Genomic DNA, 27,071 nt, shown 5'->3' on the forward strand with positions numbered 1-27,071 from the left:
GGGTGTGGATCTCCTATGGCCACTGTTGACAGATCACAAGAAAGCCCCTGAGGGCCGTGTCCTCCCGATACACAAACTAGGGGCCAGGATCTGGAAATAGGCTAAAGCCATATTCGGATTTCATGATATACCAATTGAGACCCCCTTATGGGATAACCTGGACCTTCCACACTTTTGTGGGTTGCCGGGGTTTGGTGAATGGAGGAATCGCGGAATAATTTCCCTGGGTTCAATTGTCCGGGATGGTGAACTCCGCCCCTTTGCACAACTGCGTACAAAATTCGATCTGCCGGAATCTCATGGGTTTCAGTATCTCCAGATCAGGCACGCCTTTCGGGCTCAGTTCTCTGGTCGTGGGGTTAGATTCTCTTCCTTTCCAGTCATTGGAATTATTAGATCACAGGGCCCTGGCGGTCTTATTTCCAAACTATACTCCTCACTTATTCGGGCCAAAGCCATGAACAGTCCTCTTTCTGTCCGGGAGAGGTGGAGTGCCAGGATCTCTGAAATTGATGATGTAGTGTGGGATGACATTGTCGAATCCCACACGTTGGTTTCTCCCGCAATTAATAATAGACTGATTCAATTATATATATAATACACCAGAGTTACATCACTTGACAGAGACTGAAAAAGATGGAAAAGATTAATAATTTGGTGGGGGTGGGTTGTCCGAGATGCGGGAGAGACGGTGCTGATTTCTGGCACATGATATGGGACTGCCGGGTCATTCTCTCCTATTGGAGCGAGGTTGTAACGACTCTTTCCACCATACTTCAAAAAGTGGTTGCTATGAGCCCAATCCTGTGTTTATTCGGGGTGGTAGATGTACACTCATGGTCCCAAGATGAGAATCTATTAATAAAAAAGGTCCTGTTTTTGGCCCGGAAGGGCATTATACTAAATTGGATGAGCACTCATTCCCCAACTAGAGCCTCTTGGATTGCATTGGTAAATGCTATAATTCCGTTAGAACAATTTGTATATAAGACGAGAGGTTCTTTACATAAATTTGACAAAATATGGGGTAGATGGTTGGGATCGCCCTTGACCGGAGGATCACCTGGTTCCCTGACCGATAACCTACAGTCATTATTATCGTAGTAATAATCGATATTGCTCCAGTGATGGGAAAGGAGAAACATGTAATCCATGAAACCCCGTATCAGTGATATGACGAGGTCCCTGAAACCTGGGCTGCACATTCCTTGTCAATATGGGCTTTTGGCCCCAGGATGGATATGACTCGCGAGCTGACACCTTTGAAATGTTTACTGTATTAAGGCCATGCTGAAAGTAATAGATGTTGACTTGATTGTTGATGCTGTAATACTCTGACTATTAACCAATTTTTATGTATCTTTACTGTTCAAATTGCTGAATTATCCTTTACTGTAATGATTTACTTAACCTTCAATAAAACGAGTTTAAAAAAAAAATAAGATGACTTGGTTCACTAGATCAGTACAATTGCTTTGATAGCAAATTTGGCCAGTTTTTTTATTTTAGTGGTGAAAATAAATGTAACATTTTTCCCACAATTTTTTTTTGTTTTTGTTGCCGTATTCTTAGACCTGTAATGTTTTCACTTTTCGTTTAATAGAGCTGTGCAATGACTTTATTTTTGGAACGCGCAGCTGATATTTTTATTAATATCATCTTGCGATAGATACAACATTTCATTGCTTCTTATGGAATTCCCATGGCCAGTAAAGCATAATTTTGATGTTTTGAATTTTTTTTCTATTTAGTATTTACCGATTGGGTTAAGGAATTTTATATTTTCACAGATTAGACTTATGGAGACAGCGATAGCACATATGTGTATTTAAATTTTTCAACATCCTTATTTTTAATAGAGGGAAAACAGGGGACATACGATTTTTGATATTTTTTTTTTTATATATATATTTTTAAAACTTTTTTTTACTATCTTGCTTTATTTATTAATCCACTTAGGAGTCTTGAATTGACATTTGTCTGATAATACATACAGCAATACTTCAGTATTACTGTACATACCAAAAATCATGGGCTCCTTTGAAGCTCAGCCGCAAGCTAAATTTCAAGACATTAATGTAATATCAGGCATGGGGGTCTTCAGCAGACCACAGTTACCATGGTAATCCATCGACTCCCTGTGATCGCATCACAGAAGGGCCAATGGGTGCATGGAATGGTGCTTTTTTCAGGCTGTGCACCTTAAAGGGAACCGGTCACGTGCAATATGCACCCATAGCCACAAGCAGTTCTGGGTGCATATTGCTAATTCTTGGCTAACTGTCCCTGTAAACACTAGCATAGAAAAAGAGATCTTTAGAAAAAGTATTTCTAAAGATCTTTTACCGTATGCTAATGAGTGAAGGGATTAGTCCCCTGGGCGTTAGTTCACCGGCCAGTTGCCCGCATTAGCATGTTAGTACGTCGCTGTGGATGTGCTAATATGCTAATGAATGCGCAGCGTCTCAGGATGATCTCACTCACCTCTCCGCCTCCATCACATCCGACAAGAGATTTCGGCTCACTGCGCATGGAGTTCCGGTCATGCGCACTATGAGGCGGGTGTACGCATCCTGGCTTCAAAATGAAGTAGTGAGCATGACCCAAACTCTGGGGTCATACACACTGAGCCGAAATCCAGCGTCGGATGCAGTGACGGCGGAGGGGTGAGGGAGATCATCCTGTGACGCTGCGTATTCATTAGCATGTTAGCACACCCACAGGGATGTACTAACATGCTAATGGAGCTGACTGGTAAGGGAAGCAACGCCCTTGTGACTAGTCCCTGGCCTCATTAGCATACGATATAAGATCTTTAGAAATACTTTTTCTAAAGATCCCTTTATCTATGCTAGTGTATACAGGGACGGTTAGGCAGGGATTAGCAATATGCACTCAGAACTGCTTGTGGTTCTGGGTGCATATTACACCTGACAGGTTCCCTTTAATGGAGCTGTCCGACATTAACAGTGACAACTTGTTAGGCTATGGGTTGAACAAGATGGACTAAAGTCTACCTTTAACCTTAAAAAATGATGAAACTATAAGCTATTTATAAACTATCTCACTCTGCACAAGGAGAGACTTTACCACTTGGACCACGGTCAGAAGTCTCTCATACAGCAAAATCAGATCTTTTACTTTGCACTGATCTTTGTTAGCACACCTTGAAACACTTGTCTGGAATGTGAGATTCTGGTTTGGCTTTTTCCTAAGTCATGTGGCAAGGCTCGTTAAAAGATTGATATTGCCTTTAAGGCACTAAAGTTCTAGTCCTCTTCCTATGTGAAGAGGCAGTTTGCATATTTCATTTCCCAGATGAGTATTGTATGGCCTATAAGCCTCCTTACACTGGCATGTCGAGCATGTCACTCTCCACAAGGAGAAATATTACCCCTAACTAATAGCTATAAGCAGGCGGGTTTTGGCTCTGGTCATGGCTGTTAAAGGCAGATCCTGGCTATGTATCACAACCATCAACCACCGGTTATGAAGCAGGCTCATCTCCACATCTGCTCCGTACACCTGCTTCTGACTTACAGATGTATGGTAAAGGTATCATGGTATGTCAGGAAGGGGTTAAATTAGGTAGCTTAGACTTAGACTAGATGCACTCACTTCATCTAAGTGGATTATGCTGTAGGGTAAATCTGACTCATGTCTAGATACTTTTAACTTGACACCACCTCCTGGTTGATTAACTTTACAATGTCTTTATTATTCAAGTGTTGGCACGACTTAATGCATCTTAAGCTAATTCAATGCCAGAAACATCATACAAAAATAATGCTATATGGCATGTGTGGCAGAACGTTACTCCATTAATTCCATTTATTCCTGCTCATTTTGCATGGTAAGTCTGCGCCATAGACTTGGCTTTTAGTTTCAGTCAGCAGAGAATGTACCGAAGTCATTCAGCATGTGGGATGTAGACCGGGTCTGTGTGCCGAAAATTCACAACTCTCCTGATAAGATGACTGACTTAATACATTGCTGTAATGGATTAATTAATGTAGGATACCTTCAAACAGTAGATAAACTTTATCCGCAATGATAATTAATCCTTTAAATGTGAATTGTCATTTTACAATTATGTCTGCATCAGTCATCAGTTAACGTTGCTCTAAAATTAGAGTCGGTCACAGTCATCATTATGGGTCATCCATCACAGTTTGATCTGAGCGGAGTATGTTTTATATCACGCACCAATGCCAATTTAGCTAAACACATTTTCCCACGTAGTAAAGTGTTACAGCAGGCTCACCACTGGCGGACACTTTTAGGTTAAGTTGGTAATTTATTTTCACGCTGCGTAAAAAATGCTGTGTAAAAAATGCAGCGTTTACAGTTACAGTAAAGTGGATGGGATTTGTGGATTTCTCATGCCTACATTGCTCTTTTTTTAACTGACTCCGTTTCATGTGTCAATTTCTCTTGCGGGTTCGCTGACTCTAAAGGCCGCTTTACACGCAACGACATCGCTAATGAGATATCGCTGGGGTCACGGAATTCGTGACATACATCCGGCCTCGTTAGTGATGTCGTTGTGTGTGACACGTACGAGCGACTGCTAACGTTCAAAAATACTCACCAAATCGTTGATCGTTGACACGTCGTTCATTTCCCAAATATCGTTGCTCGTGCTGGACGCAGGTTGTTGGTGGTTCCTGAGGCAGCACACATCGCTTCATGTGACACCCCGGAACGATGAACAACAGCGTACCTGCGTCCTCCGGCAACGAGGTGGGAGTGACCTTCATGCGGCTCTTCTCCGCCCCTCCGCTTCTATTGCTTGCCTGCTGTGTGACGTCGCTGTGATGCCACACGAACCGCCCCCTTAGAAAAGAGGTTGCTCGCTGGCCACAGCGACAGCGTAAGGAAGGTAAGTATGTGTGACGCGTACTAGCGATATTGTTTGCCACAGGCAGCGATTTGCCCGTGACGCACAAATGACGGGGGTGGGTGCGATCACTAGGGACATCGCTAACGATGTCACAGCGTGTAAAGTGCCCTTTATGTGCGGAGTTTCACCATAGAATTCCATTAGATGTAGAAAATCCACAGGTTGAAACACACTAAATATGTGTGTAATCTGCTCATGACTGTATCAATAAAGCCAAATGCCAGGAAGTATATAAAACAAAAGAAGCTTTATTTATAACATGACATTCCATTCCATTCAAAAACGCAATAAAAATTCATGCAACCTAATTTTGGTAATATGAACAGAAATGCCCAGAAAATCTGCAACATCAAATACTCATCGTGGAAACGTGGCCTAAAAATAAGCTTTTCATGCCTTAAAATTATACTGTTAGAGCTAGTTTACAAAAAACTGTCACCTTCAAGCAACAAAGTCACAGATTACTGTATATCTACAGTACAGACCAAAGGTTTGGACACACCTCTTTCAAAGAGTTTTCTTTATTTTCATGACTCTGAAAATTGTAGATTCACATTGAAAGCATTAAAACTATGAATTAACACATGTTGAATGAAATACTTAACAAAAAAGTGTGAATGAGAAGGTGTGTACAAACTTTTGGTATGTACTGTATATGTGTATTGATTATTCATTTATTTACAAATCATAGAATTTCCTCTGAGCAAGGAGATATATATTATTTGGATCAGGTTATTTTCATGTTTTATTAAATATAATCAAATTAATCCGATTTTACTTTATTTTTCCTAATTGATTCTGCTTTGCTACCTCTTGTGATACTTTCCCGATGCTGATAATCCCCCTCATCATTATTATTATTAGTTATTATTATTATTATTATTATTATAGCGCCATTTATTCCATGGCTCTTTACATGTGAAAAGGGTGTACATAAAAAACAAGTACAATAATCATGAACAATACAATGCACATACTGGTATAGGAGGAGAAAGCACCCTGCCCATGAGGGGTCATAGTCTACATTATAATTTATTTAGATTACACAAACTATGTTTTGCCTTGTTTTCATAATACAGAAGGCATCCAGTCCAATTTTGGTGACCAAAATATTATCCCATGTTAAAGTGACATCTTTAGACTCGATTAATAAATTATTCTCTATTTATAATCAAATCCTTGTATTATGGCTTTTTATCTAAATGTTAAAAAAATTGTTTAAAAGAACAGAGAGTCCTCAGTGGTTGATACCTTTTAATGGCTAACTGAAAAGATGGTTAGCCATTAAAAGGTATCAACCACTGAGGACTCTCTGTTCTTTTAAACAATTTTTTTATCTCTACTGGCTAACACGGTACAAAGATATATTTTACTTGTATCTAAATGTTGTAACTCTGCACAAGTTACCACTTAGACCACAGTCAGAAGCCTTTAATGCAGCAATATCAGATCACTTGCTTTGCACTGAGGCGGAGCAACATCCTGAAACACTTGTCTGCAACCGGAGATTCTAGTATGGCTTTTTCCTAAGTCATTGTTACGTCACCACTGGAGTCCGCTCCATCGACTTCTACTCCGATCGCCAGACAACGCCGTGTTCCTGCCGTGGATAGTGCTGGTGATGGGAGAGGAGTCGATGCCAGCGGTGCTGGCGGGCGCAGGCTCCACTCATCCACTGGTCTAGGTTTCCTGGGGATCTGCAGTGCCACTGGCTGACTGTAGGTGGCGGGTGTCTCCCAGCTGAAGTATTATCATTCAGCTACAGCCTATGGGAAGACACCACACCCTTTTTAATGCCCCTCCTGTCTGCTGACCTCTGCCAGAGATAGTTCTGAAAATTCTGGCTCCTGTTTCGTCCTGTTCTGTGATTTTGTGTGCTGATTACCGCTTGTTTCCTGACTAGTCTCCTGCCTGCTGTTTTTTTACCTCGCTGCCCGATCCGGTTTTGACCTCTGCTTGTTTCTGATTACGTCCTTGCTTGCCGATTCTGTCCCTGTTCCGCAATTCCTGGTTTGACCGCTGCCTGACGACTACTCTCTCAGACTGCAGCCTTCCACAGGTAGTGATCTCTGGGGCCCTGTGTAATTCCAAATCCCTGTATAGGGGTTAAAGGGTTTCAGAGTTCTGGGGGTCCTGCTTGGTGTGTGGCTTCCCTCTAGCCTGTCTATTACAGCCCGTCTGAGTCTGTGGATCCAGGCAGGCATTACAATCATGTGGCAAGGCTCATTAAAAGGTTAATATTGACTCTTATGATTGCTTCATCCAATAGGTAGCACTAAACTTCAAGTCTTCTTCATCTGTGAAGAGACAGTTTGCATATTTAATTTCCTAGAGGAGTATCGTATGGTGTATAAGCCTCTTTACACTGGCATGTCGAGCATGTCACTTCCCACATGTAGATATATTACCGTTAACTAAATCCTTTAATGTTATTATTTGCTTTTGGATCTAGTTTTGGCATTGAGAAATGTTTTTGTTTTTTGGCCATCATTACCATCAAGTCCAAAATTAGATATTATATGGCCAGTTGTTAGATTTGTTCAGCAAAAATATGACCTGTAATAATCTTCCTTTTTATGACCCTGAGATATTGTGAAGTTCTCAGTCTTCATCCTTTCAGCATTATGAAATAAACTTAGCAGTATTAGAGCTCCTTCTCTCATCAATCATTGAGAAGTTTTCATTGGGAAAGGAATTTAATCCTCATGTTTTTAAACTCTGCCTTGGACTTTATATATTAAACAGTTTCATAGTTTAGTGCAGAGTTTACACTTGATTCCATTTTCTTACAGAGGCCATAACAGTCTGTTGGTTCCATGACATGATAGATGCTAAGATGAGAAATATGGGGTTTAACCGATTTGCTTGGACCGCTATTGTCCCATCAGAATATTGGAATCTACAAAGAAGGTTCTAAGCTGAACTTGTGAATCAGGTGTGAACAGTGCCATAGTGTTCTTCTTGCTATTTGTAATCAGATTGAATTGAGCTTTCAGATACAAAAAAATCTGACGAAACGTAAAGTCTTACATAGATATTCATCCTGTGCTACAAATACTTAACTCACATCTGTTTGTCTTTCTAGGTGAAATTCTGGTCATCACTTGAAATACAATAAATGGCAGATTACTTGAGGTGAGAACTTTACACTTTCAATATTTCACATTTTATTTAAAGCAGGAATTGTTAAATTAGTATAATAGTTTGTCAGAATGAAAAAGTACATTAATCCATCCAGTCCAACTTGATATACTGCAATATTAATCCAGGGTAAGAAAAATAATACCCATAAGGCCCAAACCAATTTTCTAATTTTCTAAGTTTTCAGAAAAAAAAAATCCTGTATGATTTATAAATACCTGTATTGCCTTACCCAGAAATCTAGTAACCATAACTTGTAATAGTAAGAAACAAGACTTCCGGGGCATCCGGAACCCTTGTGGACTCTTTCAGTGGCTTCACAATGATAACTTGCATTGTCTCTTCTCAGCTTTATTATCTCACTTCTCATACATATTCCCACTGACTATTATGGATTATTGCATTTTCAATAAAATCAAATTGCTCTAAATCGAATCTCAAGTAATGTTAAAGTTTGATACTTGTCACATCTGTTCTATGTAAGTTTCTGTTTTTCACTTGAGAAGAGACAGAATCTTTAACTGTATAAAATGATAAAAATAATGGGAACACAATATATTACAGGATTTGGAATTACACTTTTGGTTATTACTACTGAAATTGGCATCTTTATTAGGAGGGAAAAAATAAAGCCATAACACCACTGGACAGCACTTTCCCTTAGTCATCTGGATGGTGCTGTGCTGATGGCGATACCCAGCTGCGATCAGCCTCCACAGTAATCATGCCCACCCTTTCTTGATTTGATGCCCGCTTGGCACAACTAATGTTGACCTTCCATACCAAGTTGGATATCAATCAAGAAAGCGTGGGCATGATTACAGCTAAGAGAGTGATTACATCCTTGACTAGTCAGCACTGCTGCCCCTCCAAGAAGACTATTGTAGAGCAATGCATGACAGTAATATACCATATTTTTCGCTTTATAAGACGCACCTGATTATAAGACGCACCCCCAAATTTGGTGAAGGAAAAGAGAATTTTTTTTTAATGTTAAATGCGGTCCGTCTTATAATGCCAGTGTCCGTCTAACAAATCATATAGGGTATATGTCCCTCATAGCCCCCCCATCCTAAAATTAGCCCCCTTAATCTGGATATGGCTCCCTTATATTGCATATAGCCCCCTTGCGTTGCCACACGTCCCCCATTGATGCAATATGTCCCCTATTGATGACACATGTCCCCTATTACTGGCACACGTCCCCTATTGCTGGCACATGTCTCCTATTGATGGCACACGTCCCCCATTTATGATACATGTCCCCCTGTGCTGGCACACATCCCCTATTGCTGGCACAAGTCTCCTATTGCTGGCACACATCCCCTACAGCTGGCACAGGTCTCCTATAGGTGGCACACATCTCCTACAGCTGGCACATGTCTCCTATGGATGGAATACGTCCCCCTGTGCTGTCCATGGCCCCCTATGGATGGCACACATCCCCCTGTGCTGCCCATAGTCCCTATGGATGGCACACATCCCCCTGTGCTGCCTATGGCCCCCTATGGATGGCACACATCCTCCAGTACTGCCCATGGCCCCCTATGGATGGCACACATCCCCCTGTGCTGCCCATGGCCCCCTATGGATGGCACATGTCCCCCTGTGCTGCCCATGGCCCCCTATGTATGGCACATGTCCCACTGTGTTTCATAGCCACCATGCTGCTGCCCATAGTAAAATAGAAAAACTCTTTACTCATATTCTCCAGCGCTGTCCTCTGTCATGTCTCCCTCCATGCTGCTGAGCTCCTGCACTTCCTGGTTCTCAGTGCCAATCATGTGATCGGCACAGCAGAGTGACATCATCTCTGCGTACCTGATCACAGCGGCAGCAGTGAGACACCGGGAGATCAGCGCTGGAGGCGGTAAGTAAAGACTTTTTTATTTTACTATGGGCAGCAGCATGGGGGCCATATCTAACACAGGGGGCATATGCGCTGCTCCCCCAGCTCATCACCACGGTGCTGTTTCAGCACCACGGTGATGGACAGCGGCAGTGCATATTATATGAGCAGGAGCAGGAGATCTCCCACTGCCTCCTGCAGCCCTCACCAACCTCCACCAGCCTGCCTCAGCCTCCAGCACCACTCCAGAGCTGCCCCCACCTCCCCTGGGCCCTGCAGTATATAAGCCGTATATTTGGATTATAAGACACACCCCCTACTTTCCCCAAAAATTTGGGGTAACGAAAGTGCGTCTTATAAAGCGAAAAATACGGTACCTTTACTTTGTCGCCTAGTAGAACCAAAGGTAATTGTCTAAAAATATATTTTGAAACTATTTTCATCATGGTATTAGTTATTGACGTAACCTCTAAGACGGGTTCCCTTTCAGCTTCAAAGTGCTACAGCGATTGCATAGTAAACCAATGCTATTTAGAGCTGAAACCAGAAGTTTACATACACTATTAAAAAAGACACATCTGCATGGTTTTCTCACTATTTGACATGAAATCAGAATAAACCTTTCCCATTTTTGGTCAATTAGGAACCAATATTATTTATATTTGCCAAATGCCAGAATAATGAGAGACGGAGATGTTTTAAGACATTTTTATTACTTTCTGCAAAATCAAAGGTTTACATACGCTAAGAGTACTATGCCTTTAAACAATATGGGACAGCCCATATGATGATGTCATGTCTTTGTAAACTTCTGATAGGTTTATTGGAAACATCTGAGTTAATTAGAGATACACCTGTAAACTGTACATGACACTTTGCTGCTCCCTAAGAATGGATTAGAATGGCCTTGCCACAGTCACAGTCAGCTGCTACTTCTTAAAACAATGAAGAATAGCTGATTGATGGGGTTACCATGAGACAGACCTACACTGATTGGGTGTTACTGGAATATTTTGACATTTTATGTGTACGTGTTCAGCCTCACTCACACAAGTGTATAAATCGGACGAGTGCAATCCGATAAAAAAGGGATTATACTTGGACCAATGTTATTCAATGAGACAGAACAGATAGGCGTTTTTTTCTCAGCTGTATTCGGCATGAGAAAACAATGGCAACAAGCTGTGATACAAGAAAAAATTGGATGCATATGGACCATGAACATGGCGTCCGAATCTTATGGATTCATTACAATTCTGTGAAATGGGAAACTGTAAATGGCCTGTAAAAGATTAATAGCAGCTGTGTAAAAATAAAGGATTATATACAGACAGCACATGGATAAAGTGAGAAAAAAAATCACCCTACTTTTATGGATGAGAATGGAAACAATTTTTTTTTTTTTAAATACACTAATGTGACCATAGCCTAAAAGAATACCTAAAGGTGGATGTAATTCTTAGTTCAGTCCTCCTCAGAGATGCAGAGGATAGTAACTCTAGTGACACCTACTGGAAAAAGCAAGCCTAAAGGATAACATTGACCCTTTAATGAGACTTGCCACATCATTTAGGATAAGAAGCCAGACATTTGATTTGCAGACATGTGTTTCACAGTGTTTGCCCCTCATCAGTGCAAAGCAGGAGGTCTGATTTGGCTACGTGAAAGGCCTTTTACTTAGGGGTCTTTAGTCTAGACGTTCTGCTTGTTTTTCAGTGGAGGCACAAAATTGAGTGGCCAGAACATGCCAACATATTTAGATCCAAAGGTAATAAAAGCCTGAAAAACTTCATTGGAACCATATTTAAGCTATTTGGACATTTTCTCTTTATTGCGTACATAGCTCATAGAAACAATGTGCAGTATTGTCAGATTATATACTACCAAAGTGACCCCTGATTTATTGTACATTATGATTTCTACTGAAGCCTTTAGATATTTCTACATTTATTTCCTTGATTTTATTATAAAGAAATGTGACCCATGGAACATTACTTACATATATATTTTATGTTGGTGCTCATTCTGGCTATTAGTTTGATGCAAATAAAATGGCTGTTGTTCTCCTACAGCTCCAGATATTCAGAACAATTTAATACATTTTTATAAGGAAATAGAATGAATGATGAATTAAGCTGTCTGTATTGAAAAAAAATAAATGCAAGAAAAGAGAACAATTATTTTTGATCCTTTTAAATAGTAAAAGCAGGGGCATACATAGAACCTATGGGGCCCCATAGCTGAAGAACTATTTGGGCCCCCCACAAAAAAATAGTCACAGAAGAGCATACCCCACCACTTTGCAGTACTTGCAAAGTAATTTTGCCTCTATCGAAGCCCATTAAACTGATACCCCTTTTATGACCCTCATAAAGTATAATGCCAACAAATGTGGCCTCCAAACACATTAAGATAGCCCCACAGTAAATTTCTCCATACGCACAGTATAATGACGGTAAAGTATCCCCCTACAAAGTATAACACACTAGATAGAGATAGGATAGTGGATAGTTGGATAGTGATTCCAACACAGTAGGATAGCCACCACACAGTTCATCATAGAATTTAGTGGCCCACCATACAGCATAGTTGGCCCCACAAATCCCTCCACACTAAATATTGGCCTGCACACATTATAATGGCCCACTAGCCCTCCGAATAGTATAATGGTCACCTGCATAGGCCTACAGACAGTATAATGGCCCTTACAAAACCCTCCAGGCAGTTTGATGGCTTCCAAACAACCATCAACACAGTATAATGGACCTGATACAACCATCCACATAGTATAATGGACTTCACACAACCCTGCACACAATATAATTGGTCACTACAAAGCCATCTAAACGGTATATTAGGCCTTACATAGTCTTCAAAATACCATGATGGACCCCCCAATTAGTCCTCTAAGTAGTATAATGTCCATCAAAATAGTAAGATATCCCTCACATAGTACTCTAATCAGTTTGGAGCCATTCGTGCTCGGGTTACCGGACACTTTGCTTAAAAGTCGACAATGTTCGGTAAGTGTTTGTTTGCAGAAAACCCAATCCCAACCCTATCACAGCCCTGTCAACTATTGGCATGGATGTGATTGGCCAGGAAAATCACTGTAAAAAAAGAGGAAGCAATAGCGTTACGGCACAACATACTTACCAAGTCTCCCCACAGCTGTAACTGCTGTACTTCCGGGGCCACTGATTAGCCATCATCCATATTCACAGCCTTCCCTGCTCCCCGGTGTCTCTGATTGGCTGTAGTCATACTCCACTCCAGACAGCATCTGTGATTGATTGGAATCACAGACCCTGTCTGCACGTCTATATCGTGGTATAAAATAAATAAATAAAATTGTCATAGGGTCCCCCCCCCGTATATTGATACCAGGTGTGAGCTGCCCTTATTACCCTGATTGCCACCACACTAGGGCAATCGGGGAGAGCCAGGTAAAGCTCTGGGACTGTCACATCTAATGGATGCAGCAATCCTGGGTAGCTGCTGGTTGCTATTTTTAGGCTGGGGGCTCCTATAATCATGGGTCTCCCAAGCCTGAGAATACCAGCTCCAAGCTGTCAGGCTTTATCTTGGCTCAGTATCAAAATTTGGGGGGATAGCACTCCGTTTTTTTAAATTATTAATTTTAGTAGTTTTTAAAAAAGCCGCATACGTTTCCTCTTGTTTTGATACACAGTCAAGAAAAGCACATGGCTGGGGGTTGCAGCCTGTAGCCCTGGGCTTTATCTGTGCCGGACAGCAATAGATGGGGGACCCTAAGACAATTTTATTTATGCATTTTATACCACAATAGACCCACAGACAGGGTGTGTGATACCAACCAATCACAGACACTGTCTGGGGGAGGTATAACTGCAGCAAATCAGAGATGTTGGTGGGCGGGGAAAGCAGTGAATATGGATCAGGGATAATCTGCGGCCCTGGAAGTACAGCCACAGGAGTAGTTGGAGCTGCGCTGGAGACTTAGTAAGTATGTCCTGCTTTATTTTCTTTCTTTTACAGCCCCACTACAACATTTTACAACACAGAAGTTTGGCTTCCCATTGACTTCAATGGGCTCGGTATGATCGAAAAACACCAGGAAGCTTGGTAAAGATCAGCGAACCGAACTTTGAAAGGTTTGCTCATCTGTAAAAGTGGATAAAACACGGTGCCACTCTGCTGCGTTTAAGGATGGAAACGCGTCAGTTGGTCAGCAGTCGTGGACTATCATATATACAGGATTGAAATTATGGCACTTAATGCTGCACAGTGAGGCTTTTTTATGTTTTTTTTTTCCTTTTTGATTTTTGAACAGAAATAATAATCTATGTAAAATGACCTTCCACCCTGGAATTGAAAAGTGGCTTTAGTTTCTTATGTAAAGTAGCCTACTTGGTGTCCTCAGTTTTACTCCCACTGCCTCCTCTGCGCAGTAGTGATGGGCAGTCAGAGGCTCTTTTTGGTGATATGGATCATTTGGCTCCGCTCATCAAACAGAGCCGTCTCTTTTGGATACAAAATGGATCCCTATTAAATATGTATTTGACCAAGTACATGGTTAAGGCAGATAGGCTGGGATTCGGCCTCTGAACACCGTCATTTAACATCCAGTGAGAGCCATTCAGATATTAGCATCTCTCATTGGGGTGCCAGCTCCCATCATTCACAGCAGGGAGCCAGCTCTTGGTACCAGATTGTTCCCGAATGACCCATCACCACTGCTCAGATCTGAATTCCATTCCTCCTGCTTCCAAGATGGCTGCAGCAGTGGCATTGTGGGGCTGTGATACATCTAATCCTAGGGGGCTGTGATACGTCTAATCCATACCTACACTGCCTTTCCTATCCTATAGCACAGGGAAGTCAAGGGAAATGGGTGTCTTAGACATAAGGGTGTTTTACACGCTGCAACATCGCTAATGATATATTGTCAGGGTCATAGTGTTTGTGACGCACATCCGGCGTCATTAGCGACATCGCAGCATATAACACCTCCGAGCGACCTAAAAATCGCAAAAGAGGTAAAAATCGTTGGTATTGGAGAGGTCGCTCCAACACCAAAAATTGCTGACAGGTGAGTAGCGAGGTTATTTGTCGTTCCTGCGGCAGCACACATCGCTATGTGTGACACTGCAGGAACGAGGAAACTAACTGTACCTGTGTCCCGCCGGCAATGAGGAAGGAAGGAGGTGGGCGGGATGTTTGGCCCGCTCATCTCCGCCCCTCCTCTGCTATTGGGCGGCCACTTAGTGACGTCGCTATGACGCCGAATGAACCGCCCCCTTAGAAAGGAGGCAGTTCGCCAGTCACAGCAATGTCGCTAGGCAGGTAAGTAGTGTGACGGGTGTAAGTGATGTTGTGCGCCACGGGTAGCGATTTGCCCATGTTGCACAACCAACGGGGGCAGGTACGCTCGCTAGCAATATCGGTACCAATATTGCAGCATGTAAAGTACCCTTTACCCCTGCATTCCTCATGCCACTGCTGCTGCCAACTTGAAAGTAGGAGGAATAGAGGCCAAATCTGGGTAAAGGAGGCTGCAGGAGGAAAATAAAGTGCACAAAGTAGGGTAATTAAACATGTGAAATGTATCCCTTTTTTGTCCCAGGGAATCCCTTTAATAAAAAACTCCATTGAGCAAACAGGGCTTGTATTTTCTGATTAATCTAGTAATTAGAATGTTTCATAATTAACAATGAAAATGTAATATTCCCTTAATAAAAATAAGTAATAAACTACTGCTTTAAATTTAAATGAAAAAGCTACTAGGGAATTATTGTTAATTCAACTTTATGCTTATGGTCGAGACTTTTTAACAGTCTCATTCTCTTTAAAAAACTGCCTCCAGATGCAAGAAATTCTAAATTATTCTTACAACTTTTTCCTGCTTACCTTACAAAGACAGTAATTACTATTGCTGAGAACTGAGACAGATTAAAAGGGTTGTCTGAGATTTTATTAAAAAAAACACCTACTCCATTAAAGTTTATCAAATAAAAAAATGTATATTCTCTAGTGGTCCCACCTGTCCTTGTTAAAGGGAATCTGTCTGCAGGTTTTTGCTATGTAAGCTGAGGACAGCATGCTGTAAGAGTTAAAAAACAAATGCAACTGTGCTTCTCTTATTTGTCTGTGAGGAATTATTTATGTAAACTAAAAGGTTTATTATACCTTGATTACCTTTACCATGCTAGAACCTCCCTTCCATGACAGTCTGATATGCACCTGCTGGGATTGGCACCTTAAAGTCAATAAATAATCTCTATAGTCTTGTGCAGTTCAGCTATCTCAGCTCTGGTGTTTTCCTCCATCTAAATTCTTTGTTTAAAAATGGCAAGTAATCTATGGTATATACCATTAAATTCAGAATCTCTTTGACTACATAATATTGCTGTCGGATGAGGCAGCAAAAACCTCTTGACCTTTAACTTCCTACTACAGCTACTGTGTGCATTATATGCATGAGAAGCATCTATAAAGACTTTTTTTCCTGTAAGCACTATTTTCTTTCCAGACAACCTCTTTAAGATAATCTGGTTAGTGAAAGAAATAATGCCACTTATCTAGTAATAGACTGACACTAGTTATGTATACCAAACTTAAGCTAAACTTGTTAACGGGTGAATATTCTTTTGATTAATGTGCTGCATCTGTTCGCCAGCATGAATGATAGCATACTTTTGAAGATGAGCAAATTAATTTGATGCATAACTAATTTGTTTCACATTTTTAAAAATTTGGTAAACCCAATGAAGTCAAACAATTTGGATTTGACGTTTTACACATTGCAAATGATTGCATCAGCCAGAGCAGGCTCACATGAGCTCGAGCACAGCCGGGTGGGCTTCCCCATAATGCCTTGAAGTTATTATATGACATGGCATGACATAACCAGATAGGAAGTATAATCTTAGCCAATATAAAAACTGTAGGAAGGAAATGAAGTTGTCATTTTTTGATTAATCTGGATTGTGAAAGGACGTTACAGCTAATATCTTAGCAATAGAGTTAGGGAGAGAAAGCCAGAAAGCATACACTGTAATTACATATACATAGACGTAGGTTGAAAAAAGACTTGGGTCCATCAAGTTCAGTTTTTCTCCACCAGTTATACATTTTCTATTACTAGACTATACAGTCATATGAAAAAGTTTGGGCATCCCTATTAATGTTAACCTTTTTTCTTTATAACAATTTGGGTTTTTGCAACAGCTATTTCAGTTTCATATATCTAATAACTGATGGACTGAGTAATATTTCTGGATTGAAATGAGGTTTATTGTACTAACAGAAAATGTGCAATCCGCATTTAAACAAAATTTGACCAGTGCAAAAGTATGGGCACCTCAACATAAAAGTGACATTAATATTTTGTAGATCCTGCTTTTGCAAAAATAACAGCCTCTAGTCGCTTCCTGTAGCTTTTAATGAGTTCCTGGATCCTGGATGCAGGTATATTTGACCATTCCTGTTTACAAAACAATTCCAGTTCAGTTAAGTTTGATGGTCGCCGAGCATGGACAGCCCGCTTCAAATCATCCCACAGATTTTCAATGATATTCAGGTCTGGGGACTGGGATGGCCATTCCAGAACATTGTAATTGTTCCTCTGCATGAATGCCTGAGTAGATTTGGAGCGGTGTTTTGGATCATTGTCTTGCTGAAATATCCATCCCCTGCGTAACTTCAACTTTGTCACTGATTCTTGCACATTATTCTCAAGAATCTGCTGATACTGAGTTGAATCCATGCGACCCTCAACTTTAACAAGATTCCCGGTGCCGGCATTGGCCACACAGCCCCAAAGCATGATGGAACCTCCACCAAATTTTACTGTGGGTAGCAAGTGCTTTTCTTGGAATGCCGTGTTTTTTTGCCTCCATGCATAACGCCTTTTTGTATGACCAAACAACTCAATCTTTGTTTCATCAGTCCACAGGACTTTCTTCCAAAATGTAACTGGCTTGTCCAAATGTGCTTTTGCATACCTCAGGCGACTCTGTTTGTGGCGTGCTTGCAGAAACTGCTTATTTTGCATTACTCTCCCATACAACTTCTCCTTGTGCAAAGTGCGCTGTATTGTTGACCGATGCACATTGACACCATCTGCAGCAAGATGAAGCTGCAGGTCTTTGGAGGTAGTCTGTGGATTGTCCTTGACTGTTCTCACCATTCTTCTTCTCTGCCTTTCTGATATTTTTCTTGGCCTGCCACTTCTGGGCTTAACAAGAACTGTACCTGTGTTCTTCCATTTCCTTACTATGTTCCTCACAGTGGAATCTGACAGTTTAAATCTCTGAGACTTTTTTTGTATTCTTCCCCTGAACAACTATGTTGAATAATCTTTGTTTTCAGATCATTTGAGAGTTGTTTTGAGGAGCCCATGATGCCACTCTTCATAGGAGATTCAAATAGGAGAACAACTTGCAAGTGGCCACCTTAAATCCCTTTTCTCATGATTGGATACACCTGCCTATAAAGTTCAAAGCTCAATGAGGTTACAAAACCAATTTAGTGCTTTAGTAAGTCCGTAAAAAGTAGTTAGGAGGGTTCAAATCAAGAAATTGATAAGGGTGCCCATACTTTTGCATCGGTCAAATTTTGTTTAAATGCGGATTGCACATTTTCTGTTAGTACAATAAACCTCATTTCTATCCAGAAATATTACTCAGTCCATCAGTTATTAGATATATGAAACTGAAATAGCTGTTGCAAAAACCCAATTTGTTATAAAGAAAAAAGGTTAACATTAATAGGGGTGCCCAAACTTTTTCATATGACTGTATATTACACACAAGTCATTTTTTTTGAGAAACAAATGAGAAACACTGAAAAAACATTACAGATATTGAGTGGCAGGATAGCAGTGAAGAACAGTTTCATTGCATTGCATTATAACCATGTACTATATGTTGAGGTCACTTTGGTACAACTAAGGCCTCCTTCACATATCCTTGGCTCTAGTACGTGCGACATCCATTTTCACATGTACTGGAGACACAGACATACACTATACACAGACCCACTATACACAAAGCGGTGACTGAACCGTGCTGGCCGCACCCCTATGACTGAAAGCTGAACGCTGCTGGGAGGAATAAAGTTAATTTCCTCCTGGCAGCGGGGCTGTCATTGCAGCAGCTGAACAGTGTCACAACAGTATTAACCTGTAACTTAACCCGATATCTGCAGGATTATGGCATTTTTCATAAGAAAGGTGGTATAAGTTTATTATACGCAATGAGGTATTTTATTCTTTTTCTAATGCCTAAACTTCTTTATATGATAAGCATTTGTGAAAGTTTGTGGTGTATACTTTACCACTGACCTTTGTTCACCAGATGGAGGCTAAAAGAATGCCCTTTTGGCCTCAGTTTGGCCTTTTTAATGTGTTAGTATACCATTTAATTAATAAAATAGGAAAAAAGCTGAAAACTGTGTCTTCCAATATGGATGACCATACACTATACATTATTTATATATAAACGTATAGCTGGGATGATTTAGGAAAGCCTGCACTCGCAGGGGGTTGGACCCGATGGCCCTTGAGGTCCCTTCCAACTCTACCATTCTATGATTCTATGATTTGTTTTACACTGGTGCCCCATGATGGCTGGAAAATACCAAATACATACAAACCCTGAATTCTATTGGATGCTTGCTTTATGTGTGTATAGTCCTCCAGTGGTCTTATATATCATTGTACCACATTGACAGAATCATATTGTTTCTTCATTATTCCTCCTCTTATTCTCTAAGCTTTATAGTAAATACGCAGTCCCCTGTTCAGTGTGGGCCTCATTACCAGCTATGAGCGTGACCTCCTGTTATAACAGCTCTTGAGTGAAATCCATCCTCTCCTCCCTCTATCCTCCTGGCCAACACCGTGCCCGAATGTGCAATAATCTGCTCATTCAAAAACACAAAATATTCCAGCAGCTTCGTTAGCGGCTGAAATTTTTCCTTCCTTTGATATATGGTAGAAAGTGGTTTTCTGATGTTCCTGACATGCTGTACGAAAGCCTTCAATAATGAAGTGATCTTATCACCGTCAGATTGGCCTGCCTGTTCAGCAGCCACCCCCCTCCATCCCTTATCCTCTTCCCAATTAATCCCATACGCCCCTCTCAGAACATTATCTGACTGCTTGCAGCGAGGAAGCTGGCTTTATCTCATGAATGCAGTTCCACTTCATAATATATTCACTGGGAAAAGAGATGGGAGGAATTTAGAAGAGGGGAAGCATTGTTCATTAAAAAAGAAAAAAAAATGGTTATGGGATTAGTTTCAAGTATGAAAATTAGAATGCACGCACAAAGTCCGCCATTTCTCAATTAATAGGGCTTGTTTAATAATGAATTTATAAAATAACAGATGCTTTATACCGCAAATCGCTTATTGTGACAGTCTGAGAAAAAAAGAGAACGTACATTGCTTTTATAACTCGCATTGTAAAAATGAAACAGAATTTCTAATCTTTAAAACTACTTATTCTTTTATGATGAATTCCCATTAGTAATGATCACAGAGCATTATTATTAACATCTCCCAGATCCTATCACAATATGTAGTAGGCATAATAATATTAATATTAGCAAATGCCTCCAAATAGAAATGTAGCATAGTTCTCCTGATATAGCCATGACTCCTACCTCATGTGCAGGAATGACGCCCCTGGACTATCAGGTCGTCTCAGGGTATTGCACAATCTGCCCTCCCGTGCAATATCCACCTCCTTCTTGGTTCTGGGTCCCCAACTACATGGTGTTGCCTACATCAGCTAATTAAAATCCTAGGTTCACTCTGCACCACACCCACCAGACACACCAGTGGCCAGCCTGAGTGGAATAGGGTTGCCCACTTGGGGGGTTGGTTAGGGGAGGTCAGGAGAAAGGAGAAGTGTGTTGGAAGTGAAGGAGAGAGGAGGTCAGGAGCAGGGCTCCCAGGAAGCCATCTAGGTAGCAGACGGTGGTCTGGGCCTAGAGGAGCTGGACCCCCGGTCACAGGGAATCGTGGCAAGGGGCACAGAACTGTCGAGGAGGACAGCCGGCGGCCTTGCATCATCACTGGGCTTGGACCAGGGCACGACGGGGTACGTGGACCCTAGGTCAGGGAGAAGCTTCAGGCAACCTAACAATTTACCCAACGAGAATGGAGCCTTCAAAATCCACTTTCCACCCACTCCAAAATCGGGGTACTAGCGCAACGAGGGGGATAGGACTTTCCACTAAAACGGTCCAGGAAATCCCAAGCGTGAACCCTGAGAACAAGCTCCCACACTTAGCCATAGTGGGGAGCGGGACCCGATTAGTTCCATACTACCGGGACCAACAGAGAAGTAAACTTTAGTGCCAGGAGGAAGGTCACGGATCACCCGGCAGCATCATTGGGGACGGGACCTGAAGTAGCTCCCCTCAGCGGCAGTAGTATACAGAACTTTGGTTTATCCAGTTGTCGGTGTCTGCTTAATGGACTGAGTGAGTACGCAAGTGACCCCTTCGCTCCCCACGGCACTCCCTGAACACCATCACCGAGTCCCGGGGCATTCCCCCTACCCGTGGAGGGTTCTAACACCTGGCTGCCCCATTCCATCACCACCGGGTACTCCCAACTACAGCGGTGGTACTCCAAATTACCACATACCACGGGTGGTGTCACGAACTCTAACACAATCCCCTGTAAATACCCCCTTCATTTGAGTGGCCGCACGAACCCCAGGTCCGGAGAACTCTCGAGCCACCTTGGATGCAGATCCGAGCAGCCCGGTTGCTGACACGGGTGCGGCACACAGGGCATTGCAGCTTAGATATCCATGGTTACATCCACTCATATAGTGACTTATTGGTTACTTTTTGTGATTGTAACCATAGATATCTAAGCTGCAATGCCCTGCACATGAGGGAAGAGACATGGCTGTATCAGGAGAACGATACTACATTTCTAATTGGAGACATTTGCTAATATTATTATTACTATATATTATATTGGAATAGGAAATTGGAGATGAGAAAACACTTTTAACCTTGGTCATATGGATATAAATGTCAGACATAGAAAAACACATAGAACTAAGTAGATTACCATACTTATTGATATTTTTAACATACCATAATATTAAAAATCCCTGATTACCACCTTTGTATTGAAACAATTCTACTGCCCATAGTAAAATGTTCTCTGATAATATGTTGCTGTGCAGAGACTCGTCAGGTTCTCACACCGCAATACATGCAATCAGAGGCAGGCAGCTGGTGTTGGCATGCAAGTCACTGACCATCGCTTGTATATGGAAGTCATTTTCGGTGCTTGCTGAAGAAGAGGGTGCCAAATGTCATGGGACTGGGGAAGGTGGATAGAATTTTTTTTATGCCTTACGTAGGAAAACGGGGGACATATACCAGCATGGGGAACATATCGCAAGATGGGCGGAGGATGGGGAGTGCATCTATACCAGGAAGTTATGTGTAATAATGAGAAGTGAGACACGGAAAAGTATTGAACCCATAAAGAAAGAGAGGTGCAGAAAGCCATGGATAGTCATGACACCTGCTGAAATCTATAAGTAATTAGAAAGCAATGTTGCCAATTAGTGAAAAATATTAGCTGGATCAACTGTTGGTCTATAAAAAGGTGTATCACTATGAAGGTGCCATACAAAAAACATCTCACGATGGGTGAAACCAAAGAGCTGTCTCAAGACATTAGCAACCTTACTGGAGTAAAACATACTGACGGCATTGGTTACAGAAGAATTTCTAAACTAGTAAAGGTTCCAGTGAGCGCTGCTAAAATGAGTTTAATTAATTCAGTTTGAATTTGGTGGAGACTGACTCCCTTTATTGTTATTTGAGACTAAAAGGAATACTCCTTAATAACTTCTATATTGCATAATTTATGATTTAATCATAGTATACATTTCTACCAAACAGTCGTCACCTATGAATCTGTAAACTGTCTCTGATTGTCACGCTAATATACAGTAAATTTATACAATTGCACGGATTTTGTGCAGGTTCTGCTGTTTGTAGACCAGATTCTCTTCTCGTGCCTAAGCCATAATGTATAGTGTATATATATATATATATATATATATATATATATATATATATATATATACACTTTAAAATAAACATCATCTTGAGGTACAAGAACAGATGACTCCAGCTACTATAGCTATGCTATAAGTATTTTGCTGAGAAACTAGTTGCCAGTGATTCAGCTGCTCTATGTCAACACAGGAGGTCTGTTGATGCGGTGTGACTGCTGGCGTCATGCTGATTGACAGCTGTTTTCCCGCAATTAGACAGTTGGAAGCCGGCTGTCAATCAGTATGACGCTAGCAGTAACACCCTATCAACAGAGCACAGCGTAAAAGAAGCTGCCACTCTGTGGACGTGATGTCAGCAGAAGCTGCTGAGATGCTGGCAGGAGTTGCCTGTGACCGCTCTGTGGCGGCAAAGATCGGTATCGGGCACAACAGTTAGTAACTACTGTCAGTGATTAGGCACATTGTGAATGACAAAAAATGTCCTGGATAAACCCTTTAACTTTATGTATATTTTAATAGAATCAAATGGAATAATAATCCATTTTATTAAGTAGTAAGATGAGCAGTGCCAGCCTTCATTTATTAAGCCCTTAAACTCCCCATTCTCTAAACCTATGTTGCATAATCATTTTAACATAAATCCTGTTTTTTTAGCCAATTATCCAATTTCTTTTACAATATGTATAAATTGTTGTAATAATGAAGATCCAGCATTTGACAACACAAGTTTTATGTCATCAAAGTCAAATACATCATTAAAAGAATGTCTTGGATTAAGATATTGATTATCGTAAGGCTACATCATCATTAGCAGATCAGTGGAGGGGGTGACATTCAGTAACTCCAGAGGTCAGCTGGAAATAGGGTTTTGGACTCTTAGGCTGAGGCCACACGGGGATTAGTGCGAGTCCTCTCATGACACTCGGCTCACGCTCGCAGCACAGTGGGAGCTGAGTGTCATGTGACTGTGGTCCGATCCTGCGATCATACCACAGCTGCGGAGGGGAGGGATTTATCTCCCCATCTTCTCCGTTGCCGACTGATGCAAGAATCGCATTGCACTCCGCATAGACTTGAATGGGTGTGAGTGAAGCAGGATCGTATTCCACCCGCAGCATGCTGTGATTGTTTTCTCTGACCATTTAGGGCTGAATAAAACATCGCTCATGGGAGCGGCCCCATAAAGTAATATTGGTCCGAGTGGAATGCGATTTTTTTATCGCATTCCACTTGCTCTGTATTACTTGCCGTGTGTGCTGACTCTTACCAATCTAATATTGACCTAAAAAAATGGTCCAAAACGACAATCCTATTTGAAATTGACTTTGGAGCCAAGCCTATGTTCCTAGTCTACGTTTTATGGCTTAAACCCCAAATACTCTAAGGTATTGAATCCTTTTGATGTTATGTCTTCCATGTGAAATGCAGAAGCAAAATTTACAATGGTATTATTAGTGACATGGTCTCTGCCCTCCTCATGGGCCCAAGGAAGCCCAATCCATCGGCATGTGGTCCGGGATGTGGTCGGTCCGGTTTCAGTCTTTCCCTGGAGCTTTGAGTTATTTCTCTGCAAATTAATTACTGTTCAAACTAATATCACGTCTTCCATGAATGATAGGAAAAAGGTTAAGTAACTTCACATTTAAAATCATTAGAGATTCCTAAATACCTTGCAGTGGGAAACTGGAATTTTAACATTTGCTATGTCTTAGGAAATCAAAAAAATAAAAAAGCCGAGTCTCTGAAATGTAACACAAAGAGCCTATTTACAGAATCTTAAAATATACACCCAGGCTTCTGACCCAGTGGGGAGCTTCCCCTGTAACTCGATTTTTGGCCTGAATATGTAAACTTAAATAGGGGCAGGACGCTCTTTTGAGAAATTAGTAGCGCCTGTGTCTGAACTAAAATAACAGCTAAAATATAACCTTCAACCACATAGTAATTTTGTGAAGCTGACATGGCACATTTGAAGATAAAAGTGACATCTATTGCTTTTATTGAGCAAAACCAGAGACACATTATCTTCAGGGCTCCAATGTTATTTAGTTACATCTCTAGGATGGGATTTCATATTACTCCTTTAATATATTTCACATATACAGGACATGTTAACATTGACGATAACTCGGAGCACAATGATTACATTATGTGAGGCCTAGATGTGGCAATGACCACGAAGAAGAAATATTTTTACTACAATGTCTGAAACACTTTGAACGTTCAATACAAGATTTCAATATCAGGTTCAATATATACAATTAGTGACAAATTAAATGAACTATAAACCATGGGCTGTTGACCAAAGTTTAGCCCTCCTCCTCAACATTGCTTTCGTCATGTAGTATCTATCATTTATACCGCCTTTCTCTTCTAGCACTCGCAGCTGAGTTTGACAATTGCCCTTGTCAAAAGGCAGTGCCCATACATAATTACAGCGACTGTCAATCACGGTAGATGTCCTCCTGACAACAAGAAGGTTAATTTGGGCTGGGTTAAACAGAAACTTTGTCTCGTGATTCAGTGACATCTTTTCTAATTGTATATATTCGCTTTTCTTCCCCATCCGGCACAGACCACCATAATGATTTCTTCTGACAATTGAAAGTTTATGGCCAAGATATCTATAACGCCTTTTTTCAACCATTCTTAAGGCTACTTTACACACTGCGATATCGGTCCCGATATCGCTAGTGTGGGTACCCGCCCCCATCTGTTGCGCGACACGGGCATATCGCTGCCCGTGCCGCACAACATCGCCCACAACCGTCACAAATACTTACCTGTCCGGCGACGTCGCTGTGACCGGCGAACCGCCTCCTTTCTAAGGGGGCGGTCCGTGCGGCGTCACAGCGACGTCACTGAAACGTCACTGAACCGCCGCCCAATAGCAGCGGAGGGGCGGAGATGAGCGGGACATAACATCCCGCCCACCTCCTTCCTTCCGCATAGCGGCCGGGAGGCAGGTAAAGGGAGCTTCCTCGTTCCTGCGGCGTCACACGCAGCGATGTGTGCTGCCGCAGGAACGAGGAACGACCTCGTTACTGCTGCAGTAACGAGATTTGAGAATGGACCCCCGTGTCGCCGATTAGCGATTTTGCACGTTTTTGCAACGATGCAAAATCGCTTATCGATGTCACACGCAACGGCATCGCTAATGCGGCCGGATGTGCGTCACGAATTCCGTGACCCCAACGACTCCGCATTAGCGATGTCGTAGCGTGTAAAGCCCGCTTTAGCCTCCATATCAAAAGAAGTAAATTCAGACCTGAAATCAGATCTCTAAATATTTCCAGACCCCAGATTTTTTTGGAAATCGGACCTCTATATTCCAGCACAAAGAAATATTTCATGGCACTGATACATTGACTTTTCTCAACATCTCCTGGGAAAGGGCAAGATGAAGCTTATATTCCCAGCTATGGATATCACAGTAAGAACATATTCCATGGTTGTTTTTTCAGCAAATTAGAAATTAACTATTGTTTGGTAAACTATTAGATTTTCAAAATTTGTTTTCACGTTTCAGTGTAGCTCAGTAATGGAACAGATTCACCAAGATATTGGAAAACATTGGATCTTTTTTGAAGGTAATAGAGAGAGCAAACAGAGCCAAAAATTTCCAAAATTTGGCATTGTATAGATGTAAGAAACTGAGTGAATAAATTGTTAGGGGAAAATATAAAAAGCTCCAGACTATTTTATTACAGAATGTCAAACTTCTGGGTAATTATATGTAGACATTGTTCCTACTTTAAAGAAAACCAGTCAGGTCTAATATGCACCCAGGACCACGAGCAGTTCTGGGTGCATATTGCTAATCCCTGCCTAACCGTCCCTGTATTTAGTAGCAAACATAATATCCTTTATGAGCACAGGGACTAGTCGCAAGGGCGTTAGTTCTTGCGCTTATTCCACCCTCTTAGCATGTTAGCACACCCACAGTCGTGTGCTAACATGCTATTTAATGCCCATTGCCCAGCGTCATAGGCGGTGACGCGCATACCTGTGTCCATTGTCCCAACATCAGACACAGGGCAGTGTGCATGATCAGAATGCCCGGCTCTTCCGGTCATGTGCACTATGAAGCCGGGTGCACACATCCCGGATTAAGAGAAGTCTAGGGCACATGA

General features: G+C 41.5%; 1 long non-coding RNA gene across 1 annotated transcript in view; it reads left to right on the top strand.

Moving 5' to 3' along the window:
* Positions 1–27,071, top strand: part of LOC142249322 (uncharacterized) — a 126,579-nt gene that overhangs the window by 51,797 nt on the left and 47,711 nt on the right. The window contains exon 2 of the long non-coding RNA XR_012725030.1: positions 7,989–8,038. This is a non-coding gene — a long non-coding RNA (uncharacterized LOC142249322). The remainder of the gene's footprint in view (positions 1–7,988; positions 8,039–27,071) is intronic.

The sequence above is a fragment of the Anomaloglossus baeobatrachus genome, chromosome 8 (assembly GCF_048569485.1).
Source record: "Anomaloglossus baeobatrachus isolate aAnoBae1 chromosome 8, aAnoBae1.hap1, whole genome shotgun sequence".
Lineage (NCBI taxonomy): Eukaryota > Metazoa > Chordata > Amphibia > Anura > Aromobatidae > Anomaloglossus > Anomaloglossus baeobatrachus.